At 38.0% G+C, this 15,009-nt stretch overlaps 1 protein-coding gene and 1 long non-coding RNA gene across 18 annotated transcripts in view; one reads left to right on the top strand and one right to left on the bottom strand.

Moving 5' to 3' along the window:
• SULF2 (sulfatase 2) overlaps positions 1-6,789 on the bottom strand; it is a 165,214-nt gene extending 158,425 nt beyond the window's left edge. For 9 of the 13 annotated variants that reach the window (XM_038166038.2, XM_027473333.3, XM_027473337.3 and 6 more), the window contains exons 1-2: positions 6,593-6,789; positions 6,002-6,085 (exon numbers count right to left, since the gene is read on the bottom strand). The gene's annotated coding sequence lies outside the window, so the exon portion shown is untranslated. Of the gene's footprint in view, positions 1-6,001; positions 6,086-6,356; positions 6,519-6,592 lie in introns of those variants that run through there. The other 4 variants (XM_021270136.4, XM_038166040.2, XM_013096541.5 and 1 more) reach the window with 2 other exon arrangements.
• The window catches only part of LOC139999238 (uncharacterized), a 174,933-nt gene continuing 166,709 nt past the window's right edge, over positions 6,786-15,009 (top strand). For 2 of the 5 annotated variants that reach the window (XR_011804565.1, XR_011804564.1), the window contains exons 1-2: positions 6,786-7,151; positions 8,880-9,060. This is a non-coding gene — a long non-coding RNA (uncharacterized lncRNA). The remainder of the gene's footprint in view (positions 7,152-8,879; positions 9,061-15,009) is intronic. The other 3 variants (XR_011804567.1, XR_011804566.1, XR_011804563.1) reach the window with 3 other exon arrangements.

Genomic DNA, 15,009 nt, shown 5'->3' with positions numbered 1-15,009 from the left:
TTCTCATTTATCATTTGTCAGGGCCCAAAGACCTTTTACTGCACATAGGATGTTTGCATATGTTTAATGATCCTTTTACCAAACAAATGTCACGGTCTGAATGAGGAAATTAGTTAATATTGCTGATGTTGCTAATTTAACACCATTAATGTCATACTGTGAACAGCTACAGAACCTACAGGGTCTTGTATCACAGTTAACTACTAGTTGCAAGTCTGTTCTCCAGCAGACAGCGCTGAGGAGAAGAGCACCCATGCAAATATTGCATTCAAGGAAATTAAAAAAAAAAAGTCTAAAATTGCCTTGATTCTGTAGTTAGACTACCAGACAAGTGTGACTAAAGACAGATCATTTGATAGTGATTTAAAGGCACTAATTGGAATTCACTTATCTGCAGTCTTACAGCTGCCTCCACTTTCATCGGTGTATGAGGATTCGGAGTAATCAGAAAAGAATCTAAGCGGGTCACAGAAACCATTGCATCACAGTATTTCTAGGTATACAGGAAGATCCAAAGACATATCAAATGAAATGATGGCGGAAGTCACATCACCTTTTCACCCTTCTCTGTGTACAGATGAGTTACATTCTGTACAGTAATTTGTTTCTTCACACAAAAACTATGATAAAAAAGTTTTCTAAGTGCAGAACCATGTAATTTTTCTGTAAGTCACAGATGTCTTCTACACATTCCCCTCAACAAAGTAAGCATGATTTAAAGATGCCAGATTCTTTTGAAAGCCCTTCAAATCTTGCTGGTACTGAAAACATATGGAAAAATGAGGATGGATGAAGACTGAAAGTTAAATTATTTTGAACAGTTATTTACTTGGTATGCGTGGAATATACATCAAAATAAGGGTGGACAAAGGAAGTATATTAGCTAAAACACCTAATGTTCATCTTGAAGTAATTAATAACAGATATTTGCCTTATCCTGATTAGTAACAAACAGTTATTTTTTACCAAAAAAAAAACGAACAAGTCAATAATTCTAAATATTATAGTCAGTAGCACAGCTTGCTTTTTGCTCTTTCCAAAGGCATAAGCTGTATGTTGGCTGCAAAGCCACAAAGGTGACAAAAACTGGTGATGAAGATGACTCATAGTCAGTAAAATTAGGGAAAAAGAACCTCAAAGACACTGAAGTCACATAGGTGACCTGGATTAAGGATACCTTAGGATATGAACTGGAACAATACTAGACATTTCTATACACTATGATTAGATATCTGAGGTTATATCAGAATTTCAAAAGTTATAGCAGTAAGTCATGTAGACTTTTATTTAAAAAAAAAAAAAAACAAAAACAACAAACAAACACATCTTAGAAGTTAAAGCAATTCAAATTATTCATTGCTGTGGGGAGGGAGTGAAATCCATCCAACAATGGAACTATACACAAACATTTGTTCAAAAGACAATAGACAATAACTATTTAATTGCACTAGAGAGAATACAGCAGTGCAGAGAATTAAGAACTAGTGAGCCAAACAGCACAAATGAATACCTGGAGTTTGCTGCAAATCTTGTTCACTACACATACTTAAAATTCACACAAAACAACCTTGTAATTATACCCCCCCAAGAAAAAAAAAAAACACACGCATTTCATTACTTTTATCCTATCTGCACACTCCACCTGAAAATTTACACAATTTTAACAATGCAACATAAACATTACTACTGTTAACGAAGAAAAAAAAGGGGAAAAGCAGAAAAGGAGCAAGGGAAACTGAACTAGAAAGCCTTGTGAAGACCTGCCAGTATTAAGATCCTTTTATTTCTGAAGAGTCCTACCAGATATTTTGCATGAGAGAAGGATCAGAAATGTTGTTCCTAAATGTGCATGGAGCTTCACAAAATTTTCCTTATACGGTTTCTAGATGCAAATGACATCACCTTCTGACAGACTTCAGCATCTTGATGATCCCTGATCTTCTTTTCCCAAGTATTTCTAGAAAATGCCAAATTCCTAAATACACTGACCCCATCTATTAAACTTGGTAATCATATTCACTGCCTCAGTCAGAGTTGGCCAGAACTATCAGATCACCCCAGCATCACTGGTTATAGTGCTTTCTACCTCCTGGATCAGTATTTTCAGGCCTCTACAATGATTGATGCATCTCCAAGATCTTCAGATAAAACAGGCAACAAAACCACTTTCTTGTTAGAAACTTGAAATAAAAAGCTGCTTATTTTTAAAATGGCACTTGTCTTTCTGGAGCAATGAGACTTTAGCCAGTATTTTTGTTACTCGTTGTGAGGTATCGGTATTTACAGTGGTTTCCTCAAATACACTACCTTTATTTTTGAATACCACATGCAGATTGGAAACTAATCTGGAGCCTAACAGACACCTCTTTATTTTGACACTCTCTTCCAACAATCCATTAACCATGCTAATTAGTACTAGTGATCACACATCAAAACTTGTATTCTACCACAAGCTGCTCAAACTTACTGAACTATGAACTACTCATGATTTTACTGTGGAAAAAAATAAGACAAAACACTAGAACATATAATGACAAATACAAAATAATGAAACAAAGATTTGGAATAAACTCCTTACAGATACTAACTGCATAAAAAGCTTCTACATTGTTCACAGGGGAAAAAAACACATCACTGATACAAGACCAGATTAGAAATGTCAACATGTAACCGTATATATTTCATCTGCTTAGTTACTTCAGTTTATTCTGTACAGATTTAGAGTAGGAACTGTATCTGTGTTGCAAAGGCTGTAAGCATAAAATAGGGTGTTGTAAAACTAAATAAAGTAATAGCTGCTTAACAGTGACTCTTATTCAGCTTTACAGAAAGTTGCATTTGAATAAGATCTCCTATTGTTATGTTATTTGGATCTTTCACATTAATTACTTCACTTTAGTGTCATTCTGAGCACCAAAACAGATTTCCTACCACAGCCAAACTGCAGAAGTAAGACATTATCTCAAACACTTTCATGGGAAATCTCACTCACCAGGATCTGGAAAAATAAGAACACAAGTACATAACCCCGTATTTCTCGTGTACATGAAACCCCATATTTCTTGTGTACATACACACACACACACCCACAGACACAGAGGTGGGTCTCGGTTAAACTGTTGAACTACTGTATTCACAAAAAAGAAAGAAAGAAGTGTTACCCAATTGTAGATTTAAACTGCGTTGATACAGAAAATGGAATTTTGCATTGTGGGAAGATAAGACCACTGTAGATATTAGCATGCAGAGATCTGCACATGACAGATCCTGTGGCAGTCACAGGAGATTGGCATACATTTCCTGTGTTATGGGAACACTGGAACTCAAGTACAACTCCTTACAAGAGGGAAGATTAAATTATCTGCTTACTAAGATGTTCTTACTGCCTCACAAGCAACGTTTCTTTGGATGCTGCTTCTTGCTGAAGACCTTTGGACTTTCAGCATTTGTATTTGTAGAAAGGCATGGTTATATCTACTAATGAGACGAAGCTGAGGTAGTATTTCAGACTTGTTCTCTGAATATGTGCAATATTTGCAAGTATTACAAATCTTTTGTCCTCCTACAGATGTCAACCACTAATTAGTTGACATCCTCCCTTAACAGACTTGCATTATCACTCCATATGTACCATTTGGTGTGTGTGTGTGTGTGTGAGGGATAGGGTAGAGGCAGGTAACTAGCAACAAACAATTGTGAGAAATGCAGACAGTTTCTGAAAGATTAACTAAAAATCCAAGTGTATTAGATACCACTAACGGGAAGGGAAAATAAAACAAAAACAAAACAAATGACAAGACACTCGTGACAGCTCTTCAGGTTTCAAATCAAATCATAGCTTACACTGGAACAAATCCAGGTACTCTCAAAACCCATAAGCATTCTGGAACATCTAATTTCATACTGAAAGTGTAGGCCTGTATCTCATTCTCCAGAATGCCCACTCCAGCCTGAGAAATTAGCCCAGTGTATTGACAAAAATGAGAATTTGTTCTATCAATGATATTGCAAGGGAAAATTAGAAAGCCAAGTCTTATCTACACTTAATGGAAATTGGCAAAAGCACAGAGAATTCTACACAGAAGTAGGATCTCAGAAACAACTTTAATCAAAATGCTCTGATGGGTTGGTAGCAGCTCTTGAGCTCACTTTTGCTCTATTCTGAAATTCATAGGTGGCTGAGGAAAGGATCTTGAGAGGAAAAGAGAAAAATGTGGTTTTTAGGAAGCACAATCATTTAGAAAAGACTTCAATCATTCTATGCTATCTAAAAAGCAAGAAGCCTGAAATTCAAATTAATTACTTCTAAAAACAATTTTGAAGGGAAGATTAAATAAATCCACACCTTTTCCAAGTTGTAGAGATCTTTGAGATACCAGATATTTATTTTTCCATTTCCACTTTCCACTGTAATAACAGAAGACAACAGTACATACTGATTACTGGCCTGTGAATCTTTTTTTGCAATAGCTCCTTCATAAAAAGGAAGCTATTTACAGTTGTCTTTATTCCTACTATTAATTCCAGCATCTCAAAAATATTTCTGCTGCTATACTGCACAAGTATTTGCTTTACTCCACCACCTTTTTCATTTGCAACAGAAAACAGTCCTATTCATTCAGTTACATTACCAACTTACTGTAAACAAGTCAATTTTATTTCCAAGTTTGACATCACCAAGCCATTTTGAGTTTTGTTTATGTAGATGAACACCCATGATTCTTCTTGCCTGAAGTCCTTGTAACAGATGCTTGAAAGTAAGTGCCAACAATGCAACACAGACTATTTTTAAAAACAAAACATACAGGGCCATAGCAAAGCATCAGCTATTTTAACTTAATAATTTGTTTAATGAAATAATGTGAGTTACTTCGGTGAACTGACTTCAGACTTTTTCCTATCCATTTAAAAGAAATGATAAAGTATCAGTACTGAAACATATGACTAATCAAGAGGGTTTTTATACAGCAAGGGCAAACACTTCTAGCTAGAAGTTACCTGAAGTAAGACTCCTTGCAAGGAATCCTTGCAGCAAAAGAAGTGTTGCATAGCCCAAATGCAAGCACAAAGAGGTTTCTTCTTTTTTTGCAAATATTAAAGTCCAAAGAAAAAAAAAAGTCCATTAATTACCTTGGGAATAATGCATTGTCTTCTGAATAAAGTTAAAACAAAGACACACACACAAAAATCATACAGGAACCTTGCCTTGAATTCCAAGATTTGTTTAGAAGAGAGTCCAGAGTTCACCTGAACTGTCTAATGCAAATTAATCTGTCCTATTTACACTAATATTCTGAGTGCCTTCCTAAACCCCTCATAATTGCATTTCCACACCCCCCTTAACCAAGCAGAATGGGTAAGGTAAAATTGAGAAGGATAGGTGGTCAGTTTTTGAAAAAGCACATTTAACTTTTTAAGTTTAATTGCTGCATGACATGGTGTGAAATGCAAAGCCCTGCAAAATTACATGAAGAGGATTTACTTAGAGGACTCTAATATGTTTAGTCAAAGCATCATCCTTAGAATCTAAATGTATATTTGAACATAATGAGAAACTTCAGAGAAACGCTGACAGTGGGGCAAAAGACAGCAGAATACCTTTATCTGAACTCATAAAAGTTATGTTTAGAGATAAAGAGAGAAGGGAGGAAAGAAGATCATTTTGCAAAAATCTAATATTAAGATAATTACTGAAACTGCATATTTTGGAGAACTCTTAAACCCATTATACATTAGTTTTATGACATGGCCCACCAAATATTTTACATGCATTAAGCATAAAACACATTGCACTGCAGGTTAGTTTTGGCATACAGTTAACACCCAAGCAATTAAGGTTTTTTTTGATAATTCCTCTCTGATGGCATGCGAATACATTTACTATTAATATCAGACATTACTTATTAATACTATAAACCTAAAAACAAAACATAGTCTAACAATTTCTGTTTTTATCTACTGAACTTAATATTAGTAAAGAAAAGTAAGCCTATATACGTACTCATTTACATGCTTGCAGGCTAGAGAAGATGAGGGAGACAACACGGACATCGCACCTCTGTGTGGTTTCACATCAGTAGGCAACCTTTTGAAGGAGAACAAAAAGACGAGGTGATCAGAGACCTACCTACAGCTGGACCCCGTCCCTGCCCGGAGCCCTGCAGCCTCGTTGAGCCGACACCAGGACCGGGCACCAGAAGTTTTTTAAGCTATTCCCCAGCTCTGCCACCGCCTCGCTGCGTGACCTTGGGCCGGCCGCTCCCCGCACCTCAGGAAAGCCCGGTAATTAGCCGGCTCCAGCGTCGAAGCCGGGATGGAAAGGGAAAGGGGACCGAATGGCAGGGGGTTTTCCTCACAGGTGATAAAAATCTGCCCGACGTCCACACAGCCACCCGTCCCGGGGAGGATCGGCTCCCGCACCTTCCCCGCGTACGGGTTAAACCGGAGGAAAAGGCGGCTCCAGCCGGCAAAGCCGGCGGCTCCGGCTCGCCCGCCTCAAGCGCGGGCGGTGGCAGCCTGAGGAGCCGAGCCCTCAGGGCCTCCCGCAGCCAGAGCCCTTCCGGCGGCCCCAGCCCGGCCCGGCATTACTCACAGCGCCCGGCGGGCGGTTAAAACTCGCAGGTGGCCCGGAGCCGCCGAGGGCTGGAGTCGCGGGGGTGGTGGGATGGCGGCGGTCTCTCCTCAGCGCCCGCCCCGGGAGCGAGCAAAGCGGGCTTGGGGGCGCTGCGCGCCGCTCCGCGCAGCTCCGGCCGCTGCCTCTATCCCTCCCTCCCTCCCTCCAATGCGGGCCGCGGCGAGGAGCCGGCTTTAACCATCTGTTGCGAGGCGCCTCCTCCAAGGGCTTCCGCCTCCCAGCCCGGGGGGCTCCCTGCCGAGGAGGTGGCGAGCATGAGGGGAGCTTTAGGGCCCCGCCGGCCGCTCTCCGTCGCCCAGCGCGCTGAGGGACCGCGGCGGTGCCCGCCTCTCCTGCCCCCCTCACCTCAGGCTCGCCGCTGCCTTCCCCCGTCCCCTCGGTGCCCTTCCCTCCCCACAGCTGCCGTCCGTTCCACTCATCTCTTTCCCTGCCGGGTGGGCGCCTCCCCGCAGTGCCCCGCCATGGCTGTAGGGTGAGGGGAGAAGATCTCGAAGAAGATCCCTGGGGATGGCGCCAGGTGCGATATAGAGGTTTTGGGGGGAGATCAGGGAAAAATTGGGGGGGCAGGGGAGAGTCAGATCCTTTTGGGGATGGGAGGAATAAAATTCTGGCCTATTAAAACTTCTTCACGTCCCACTTAACGCTAGGCAGGGCTCTCCACATGGGGTGTGGGGAGACCGGCCGTGGTACTGCACGGAGCAGTGTGCTTCAGCCTGCTGTGAGGGGCACAGAGCCGACTCCTGTGGGTGTGTGGAGACTTCCACATCTCCTGTAGAGAATTCTTCTACGTCTCCTGTGGAGAAGCTGTTCCAGGAGAATCAAGACTCTGACCATTTAAACAGCTTTGAGTTTTAGCCTTCCATGTTTCTAATTTGAAGATTTTTCCACAGATATGTGGACAATGTATGGACAGGATCCCATATTCTGGGTCCCTATCTCCACTCCAAGTGGAAGTAGCTCAGATGTTTACCATATACTTGTAAACCATGCAAAACAGCCCCATCATTCCAGGTTTACTTCACACTTCTCCATAACTCCCTACAGATTTGAAATGCACTCACACCTTACAGGGAAACAAAGGAATAGAAAGAGATTTTTAAAATTATTTCCTTGCTACGGACCTCCCAGATGATTCTTTTTAATCCAGTCCCTACATCTTCAGTTGATTCTCCACCGAAAATCCAGGGACTGAGAACCTTATTTTATTCCAGACAGGTTCCAGGGTAATGTTTTTATGATGACATGACAAGAAAACGGTGTAAATTCTTTTCAGCATTCAACAACTTAAAGTTAACAAAACAGTCTTGATATGTGTGCTGGAGAAGAAAAAAAATACTCATTTATTGCATACGGTAAACCATGTTCTGAATGAAGTTTTGTCATTTTTTAAAAGTGTCACATTCTTATTTCTCACTAGAGCAGTTTCAGAAGAGTTTGGGGTTTAAAATTAGTATGTGGACCAATTATGATTCCTGGAAATAAAATCAACCATTTGTATTCTACCCCAGCACTGTCATTAAATGTAAATGATACAGAATCACAAAATGATTGATACTGGAAGGGACCTCTGGAGATTTAGGCCAACCCCACTCCTCAAGCAGGGTCATCAAGTGCATATTGCACAGGAACGCATGCAGCTGGGTTTTGAGTATCTCTGAAGAAGACTTAATTTCTCTGGGCAACCTGTTCTAATGCTCTGTCATATGGGACATGCTATTCCTTATAGACACTTTTCAAAGATGGGATACATCTCTAACCCACTAGGAAGGCTTTTTCATTGCATTAGAGGATCTCAATACAGTTGAAGTTTATCTTATTATTGCAAAAATAATCAAAAATACTCACAATTACTTTTAATACTCAAAAATACTTTAAATGGTTTATATTTTTTCTCATGAACCTCCAGATGGATGAAATTTTACCCTCATGTAAGCATGCAAAACGTCTATAAGTCTGAAGGGAGAATTTGTCATTACAAGATACTTTTAAGGAATGGTTTATATATAGTTTTAATTATTAGAATGACAAATTAGCTAGTGAATTTTCCATTAATTTTATAAGACTATTCTCAAACCTAAGTTATTCCCATATATATTCTAATTAAGCCTCATTGGCATAATTTTGAGATGCTGCTTTTACCATTACTACAAGGTTTTCTCCTGCTATTCTAAGAATGTTGTTGTTACTGATTTTACTAATACATAGCAATTCCATTTAACATCTTAAACCAATTGTCCTGTCCTAGGTACCAAAGATAAGCATAAAGAGACGCTCTTCTCTTTGCGTGTTGTCATATGTAGACCTCAAACAAATAATGGCTAGGAATGGAACAATCCATAGACAAACAACTGGCCACAGAAACTGCAAATACAAATAATTTGTTCAGCTCTACACGAAGTCTTGGCAGAACCCAAAAACATGTACAGGTAGGTGGTGTCTCAGTCCACAGATGTAATAAATCACTTGTTAAGTTTAGAAATTATGCCTTAAGTCCAAAAATAATGCTTCCCTATGAAATCTTTTATTTTACAAGCAAAAGGCATTGACAGTATTTGATTCCAAAGTCAGTTGCTCATTTTTTATTTTTTATAAACATACCCTCTCTCCTGGTTCATCACAGTTTTTATTAATTAGTTGTATAAATTAAAAATGTTTCCAATTGTATATGCATGTTACATATAGTTAGCCTGTAGCTTTTATCCCACATGGTTTCTTTATGCAAAGGTGAGAGAAATGTGACCCGTTAGGCTGATGCTTCTGTAGAGTTAAAAAATATTGGTATCCATTATTTGCAATAATCATTTTTTTTAAATCCTTACTGTCTTAGAAGATCCATTAGCACAATCATTCCAACACTTCCGATTGTGCTTGCCATCTGCTTTTTCCCAAATAAAGATATATCAAATTACATTAATAACATTGGTAATTAAATACTAGCAGGAACTTGAAAACAAACCCTAAGACTCAAATAATCCACTGGTTCAGGTTTGGATCTTGCAGCAGGCTAATCTCTGAAGTGAACCAGCCAAAAACATGAGAGTGAAACTCAGAATGTGAATACAAAGATTAAGTTTGAATTTTAAAGCCCTATTTTTTTTTCATGTGATGTATGTTAAGTTCCCAGTGGAAAAAAAAAAACAAACAAAACACAACATCTCAGGATTGAGTAAACTAATCAGAAAGATACCTTACAGCCTTAGTCAGAAAGAAGCTGCTTTGTTATAAAGACAAAGCAGATTTGTGGGAATGTTGCCACTTTTTATAAACTGTCGAAAGCTGTTTTTTTTTGTTGTTGTTGTTTTTTGTTTTTTGTTTTTTGTTGTTGTTGTTTTTTTATTTGTTTTTTTAATTTTGGTTATGTGCCAGTCATGACTCAGGAACTGTTAGGAAAATGAATGTACTATTTTAAATGTTGCAAGACATGGCCTAGACTTAGATAGCGTAGCAAATTTACCTAAGCAAGCAAATTCATCTCAGAAGCTGAAGAAATGAAAGCATTTGGAACATCATTTATGTGCTGACACTACTGAGAAGACAAAAACATTGATGGATGGTGCTAACCACTGAAAATGCCAGCGGATGGTAAGTGAAATGTTATGTTCATACCCCACAGGGCCGTGTCTTCTGCTGGCAATCAACAACTCTATCTGTTATAGGAAAGGAAAAAAGAAAAACAACAATATCAATAGACGATACTACAAGTACATAAAGTACTGCCTGAACTTCAGAAGATAAGACAATTTTCTATTTGGTTTAAAGATTACTCTTACTGTGTAAAGACAGCTATTGAAACTTTGAGTTTTTGCATGGCCTTTGATAATTGTGGTAACCGGTATCTGCAATGTCATGTTTCCTATCCTCTTACTCATAACACATTAAGGGAAATGGATTATAACTTCAGTGCTAACAGGGAAGTTTTACGTAATAGAAATCTGTAGCTTCCAGAACACTTTTCCATTTCAAAGGGCTTTGCAAACATTGATTAATTAACCTGTTCTGTGTTCAATTCCGGCAAAGCATGCAGTCCTTCTACTGAACAGTTGAGCTTTGTTGTGGATTTTAAAGCCTGAGCTGTGCTGTTTGGTTGGGTGAGCACACGCGTGCAGAGGGTCAATACTAGAGCAATATCTGCTTAAGGCACACCATTTGGGTAGCTTGTTTACAGCCACATGTTTAACAGTGGCTGTAAATCTTTTCCTTTTTTGAGGTGCCAAATGATACACAGAGGTTTGGTGTTGTCTTTTTGTGTATGTGTGTGTGTGTTTGTTTTGTTTTTAAAAAGGCCTCAATATTTCTTTCCACAAGTTTGGCTTTCTCTTTGATGTATTACACATAAAGTCAGGTTGCTGTGCTGACACAATGATCACAGCCATCAGGTTCCTTCTGCTACCCACACATGCTCAGATGCTACTTTATCTTCTGACTTTCTGACTTTCCAAAACTTACTATATTGGTTTCTACATTGCATAAAATGGATTGAATTTTCATCGCACTCCCTTTGTCATGTGGAATTTCCCTTTTCAGTCCAATTTATGAAGATACACCTGTCTAGATGTGTTCACCCATACTCTTTGGCTTTGTATTTTCTGCATCTTCTGTCTAAGGACATTAAACCTGCCTTTGCCAGCTACTAAGTGTGAATGATCTGAATTATATGTATCCAGAAGTTACCTTTTCAGAGCCTATTTACAACATCAACTACTGGAAACTAAACCAAATTTCTTAATTTGAAATTCACAGAACACTCATTATGTACTACAAGTATGTATGAGTCATAATGGAGCCCTGCCAATGATGCTGTCTGAGCAATTGCATATATTGCATGTCTGCTTTGATACAGCTGTGTATCTAGCACTAAAAGTTACAGAGCAGAATTTTTCAGGTTTTGGGTGAAAGATGGTCTAAGACACCTTACTTAGGCTATAGAAGATTTTTAATTTTTTATCTCTGGTATATTGAGGAAAAGCATCTTAAGGAGGAGGAGTAAAATAAGTCATTTCAGTGGGGAAAAAAAAAAACAGAGTAAGAAAGACCTCTATCTAGTGGAGAAGCCTAGGCTGAGTTGCTTGCTATAGAAGTTTCTGCAGACACTTTGTAAGCAAAGGTTCTTTGGACTTTAGCAGGGGACTGAGCATTTTTTGAAAAGATGTACAACTTTATGCTGCAGGACAGGGTTCACATTATTTACTGAGAAATGACTGGCTGCCTGCCAACCTGAAAAACACTCCCTTGCTAGTATTTCAGCTGAAGAAAAAATGAGGTAAAATAAATACCTCAATATTGCTCTATTACAGTGTTTAGACTCTACCCTTCAGATAGAAAAATGAAATTTATTACAACAATAAATGACCCCCTAAGATCTCAGAACTGCCAGGGTTCTCTGTCTCTTCCTTTCTAATGAACCTTTGCAATTTCACTGAAGTCAGAAAGTTGTGATTGTATCAATAGATCATGCCTGTACATACATACGCAATGTGCATAGAGGAATGACATGCTTTAATTGTATTTTTAATGAGAAAGATCAAGTAATTCCATGAAATATGCGCCAAGTCTCATGATTGATGATTTCATTTTGAACCAGGCAAATTAAAAATGAAACTAACAGTACAGTTTCTTGCAATAACTGTGAAATTACTCACTCTTGCATATACAGATTTATGCATAGATCTAATAATTTTGTTTGGTGTGGGTTGAATGTGCATGTGGCATCTTTCCTGGTTACAAGCACATGGATCTTTCTACTATTTGTATGTTTCAAAAGTATCACAAATCAACAAAAATGCAATTTCTGCAGAATTCTATGGGAATTATTTGCTTAAAAAATTCTTGAGGTATTAAACAGTTACAACAGATTTTTTTTCTTACAGTATCTGGAGAGTTGTGTTTTACACGTACAGTGCTACTGCAGGTACCCTTGTATATTAATCAGTACATCTGTACTTTGTAGATGGAGAACAGGAAAGTATGTACTCTTCAAGACTTCAAATCAGCTCTGAGTTTAACTCCTCAGAAGCAAGCATTGGTCTGCTACTGTCTTCAATCACATAGGTTAATTCATGAGCTGGATTTAAATCTTTTCCTCATGCTTCCTGTTAGAGATCTAAGACATAATAATGTAAACAGTGCAGCTATAGGCTAGGCCACACAAGCATAGGTTCATAGATATTAAGAAAAGCAGGAACTGTTGTGACAGCTTAACTAGATCTTCTGACATCTAGGATTTCTGGTTATACAGCAAATCTTTCAAGCTTCAGTGGTTACCACGGGCTCAACCATGATACCTGTTCAATATCTCACATATAGGAAGGCAGTATCTTAACTTATATATGCTACATGTGTTTTTATATATTGAGCCTTAAAATAAAACAAACACTCCCTGACCTTTGGGGCATGCTATCTGAATAACAGTCACACCTGAATTTAGCTACTAGTCTTCTACCACTTAAAAATCGCTAACAGAAATGCCATTTTCCTTTTTTTTTTTTTTTTTTACATAATAATTGGACTCAGACCAGACCTGCAAGAGTGAGATACATCTCAATATGAATGAAACAATATTTGGAATCTCTGGGTTCTCAAGGGTGCTTGGCTTGAAGGGAATTGCTTGTGCTAGGGACCAGAGGTTATGTGCAGAAGTTCTTTTGCATTTTAATCTTATAAAATATATGCACTGAATATGTACCTATTAATGCTGTCTTTAAGTTGTAAATCTGTATATAGGTAACAATTTTCCTGGGACTACATGCATCTGTTTAATCATGTCTTTCTTTGAAGGATGAACAAGTGTTGAACTAAAGTCAGTCTTTCATGCAAGTTGGATTTCCAAGCATAAAACAGGTTCCTGGCATAAAGGAGATGTCCCAATAACACATCCTTTTTGCACATACCTTTCTTTAGGTAGAAAACAAGTGTACTTTGTGAACATTGTACTCTTCTTGCTGCTTGCTATATTGCTATAAAGCATCAAAAATAATAATTAAAAAAATAGATTTCTTCCTTTATAGAGAAATTATGAAGAAATTTCTGCTCCCAGTACAGTGCCATCACATGCTACAGACCTTATTTTATGATCTTTAAGGTTTTGCCTTTTAATTTTGTATTGGCAGAGTAAAGAAATCTGAATGTATTTATGGAGGGGGAAGGGACTGAGCTGTGCAGCTTCTAGGAAGCAGGAGCAGCAAATGAGAAACCCACCCAGAAGTTTCTATTATATGGTTGTTATGAAAGAAACTACATTGTGGGATAAATGCTCAGGCCATTGTTTGGTTTTTAACCCATTTGTCACTGAAATGAAAACCTACCAAAATAAGTTGAAGTTTCCCAGACTGAAAAAAACGTGATTTGCATTTGCTTTGATTTTTGTAAAGGATCAAAATTTTGTTTGGAAAATCCATTAGAACAGAAGGCTTTTTTATTAATCAGTTTATCCCAGGTAGGGTTCTTTTTCAATATGTGATGTCATACAGTACAGCAAATGCTGTTCTTATATATGTTACACAGTAAAATATAGTTTGATACACAGCGCCTGCAAGGATCATGATTTGCCTAAAACCTGTCTTTTTTTCTTTGTGAAGTGACAGGTACTTTTGTAGGAAAATTGCATGTAGTTAATATCATTAAAAATGAAATTCCCTATCAATTTTGTATTTTATTCCTGCTGAGAGGTAGTTATCATTTGAACTTCCATCTCCACTGCTTGAGCAAACTGGTTATATGTTTGTTTGTTTAACCTATTTCTTAGCACAAGGCATCAGAGAACTGAGTATGAAGGAGAAGTGCATATAAACTGTATTACATTCTTTTTAGTTGCATCTATTGTGTTTCTCACTTTGTGATTGCAACAGGAGAAAGTTACTGTGGTCAAAAAACAATAGGCAAATATAATGAAATCACCCATGTTTCTTTCTGTTTGACTGTACAACTCAAAAGTCAACCCTCCATTTGTATCAACCACTATTAAAGTGAGGTCACAGTGAGGGTTTCTAAGAACCTACAGCTGACTGAGCTGTAAAACCTGAACACATGGATTGTGTCTGGTTGCATATGCATTTTTAGATGAATGGCTTTTATTGTTTCAAGATAGAATGTAAAAGTTAGTCCCTCTGTTTTCAGTGCATCCCATGTTGTGCCCTTTTAATGCTGAATAATAGAGTAACACATCTGAAGAGTAATCTAAAAGTTTTGATAGATGACTTTTCAGATTTTCTAGGAAAGAGCAGCAAAGATAGATGTACTGACTGTTGGTGTTAAGTCCATTTCGATCTAAAGTTTGTATGTCTTACCTCATTTCAATCTAAAGTTTGTACGTCTTATCTACCAGTTACTCTGTTATGTGCTGCTTTTATTTATTTTTCTGAATAGTTTTTTGATAGTAA

Source organism: Anas platyrhynchos, chromosome 21 (assembly GCF_047663525.1).
Source record: "Anas platyrhynchos isolate ZD024472 breed Pekin duck chromosome 21, IASCAAS_PekinDuck_T2T, whole genome shotgun sequence".
NCBI classification, from domain to species: domain Eukaryota; kingdom Metazoa; phylum Chordata; class Aves; order Anseriformes; family Anatidae; genus Anas; species Anas platyrhynchos.
The sequence above is the reverse complement of the archived record's forward strand: the minus strand, read 5'-3'. Positions and strand labels throughout refer to the sequence as shown.